This window comes from Salvelinus sp. IW2-2015, unplaced genomic scaffold, assembly GCF_002910315.2.
Source record: "Salvelinus sp. IW2-2015 unplaced genomic scaffold, ASM291031v2 Un_scaffold1390, whole genome shotgun sequence".
Taxonomy (NCBI): Eukaryota; Metazoa; Chordata; class Actinopteri; order Salmoniformes; family Salmonidae; genus Salvelinus; species Salvelinus sp. IW2-2015.
The window spans coordinates 45,843-48,275 of record NW_019942878.1 but is presented as its reverse complement, the minus strand read 5'-3'; positions in this window follow the sequence as shown (position 1 = coordinate 48,275).

Sequence of the window (2,433 nt, the reverse complement as noted above, 5' to 3'; positions counted from 1 at the left end):
ACTAGGCCTGTAGACCTCCTTGTTGATAGGTGCTGTTAAGAAGGTAGAACAGGGCCTGTAGGACCTCCTTGTTGATAGTGCTGTTAAGAAGGTAGAAAACTAGGGCCTGTAGGACCTGCCTTGTTGTAGAGTGCTGTTAAGAAGGTAGAAACTAGGGCCTGTAGGACCTGCCTTGTTGATAGTGTGTTAAGAAGGTAGAAACTAGGCCTGTAGGACCTGCCTTGTTGATAGTGTTGTTAAAGAAGGTAGAAACTAGGGCCTGTAGGAACTGCTTGTTGATAGTGTTGTTAAGAAGGTAGAAACTAGGGCCTGTAGGACCTGCCTTGTTTATAGTGTTGTTAAGAAGGTAGAAACTAGGGCTGTAGGACCTGCCTTGTTGATAGTGTTGTTAGGAAGGTAGAAACTAGGGCCTGTAGGACATGCCTTGTTGATAGTGTTGTTAAGAAAGGTAGAAACTAGGGCCTGTAGGACCTGTCTTTGTGATAGTGTTGTTAAGAAGGTAGAAACTAGGGCCTGTAGGACCTGCCTTGTTGATAGTGTTGTTAGGAAGGTAGAAAAACTAGGGCCTGTAGGACCTGCTTGTTGATAGTGTTGTTAGGAAGGTAAGAAACTAGGGCCTGTAGGACATGCCTTGTTGATAGTGTTGTTAAGAAGTGTAGAAACAGGGCTGTAGGACCTGCCTTGTTGATAGTGTTGTTAAGAAGGTAGAAACTAGGGCCTGTAGGACCTGCTGTTGATAGTGTTGTTAAGAAGTAGAGCATCGCTTTATTATGGACAGACTTCTCCCCGTCTTAGCTACTACTGTATCAATATGTTTTGACCATGACAGTTAATGACGTCTCTAAACACATAGATAATGGTTCAGACCATTCATGAGGTCTCTAACACACAGATACAAACTATTTAGGTCAAACTACCTGGTTGATGAGGAACCGTCAATGCTCGTGGTGCCTCTACTACCCTTGTTTCTTCCCCGCCATTCCACTATTCGGAGAGGCTGCATAGCCTGGTGCGCACGGAAACAGGTGGAAGAGAGGGGGGAGGGGGGATAGTGTGTGTAGCTGAAGTAGGAAGCTAAATATTAGCTAGATATTAGACCATTCATTAGCGATATTATGGCGATAGGCGAAATATTTACCTGTCAAAGTGCACAGGAAAATAAATTAACAGATATTAAATGGCAGAATCTGGAGTTTGTTCTCCAGGCTGTGCTCTGTGGTCCCGGGGGAGGCCACAGCATCAGCAGAGTGTGTTCTCCAGGCTGTGCTCTGTGGTCCCCAGGCACGCAGAGTGTGTTCCTCCAGGCTGTGCTCTGTGGGTCCCGGCACGCAGAGTGTGGTCCTCCAGGATGTGCTCTGTGGTCCCCGGCACGCAGAGGTGTGTTCCCAGGCTAGTGCTCTGTGGTCCCCGGGCACGCAGAGTGTGTTCCTCCAGGCTGTGCTCTGTTGGTCCCGCGGCACGCAAGCAGTGGTTCTCCCAGGTCTGTGCCTCTGTGGTCCCCGGGCACGCAGAGTGTGTTTCCTCCAGGCTGTGCTCTGTGGTCCCCGGCACGCAGAGTGTGTTCCTCCAGGCTGTGCTCTGTGGTCCCCAGGCACGCAGAGTGTGTTCCTCCAGGCTGTGCTCTGTGTGTCCCCGGGCACGCAGAGTGTGTTCCCCAGGCTGTGCTCCAGTGCCGGTCCCCGGGCACGCAAGTGTGTTCCTCCAGGCTGTGCTCTGTGGTCCCCAGGCACGCAGAGTGTGTTCCTCCAGGCTGTGCTCTGTGGTCCCCGGGCACGCAGAGTGTGTTCCTCCAGCGCTGTGCTCTGTGGTCCCCGGCACGCAGAGTGTGTTCCTCCAGGCTGTGCTCTGTGGTCCCCGGGCACGCAGAGTGTGTTCCTCCGGCTGTGCTCTGTGGTCCCCAGGCACGCAGAGTGTGTTCCTCCAGGCTGTTGCTCTGGTGTCCCCAGGCCAGCAGAGTGTGTTCCCTCCAGGTGTGCTCTGTGGTCCCCAGGCACGCAGAGTGTGTTCCTCCAGGCTGTGCTCTGGGTCCCCAGGCACGCAGAGTGTGTTCCTCCAGGTTGTGCTCTGTGGTCCCGGCACGCAGAGTGTGTTCCTCCAGGCTGTGCTCTGTGGTCCCCAGGCACGCAGAGTGGTTTCCTCAGGCTGTGCTCTGTGGTCCCAGGCACGCAGAGTGTGTTCCTCCAGCTGTGCTCTGTGGTCCCAGGCACGCAGAGTGTGTTCCTCCAGGCTGTGCTCTGTGGTCCCCAGGCACGCAGAGGTGTTCCTCCAGGATGTGCTCTGTGGTCACCAGGCACGGCAGCAAGTGGTGTCCTCCAGGCTGTGCTCTGTGGTCCCCAGGCCACGCAGAGTGTGTTCTCCAGGCTGTGCTCTGTGGTCGCCGGGCACGCAAGAGTGTGTTCCTCCAGGCTGTGCTCTGTGAGTGTCCCAGGACGC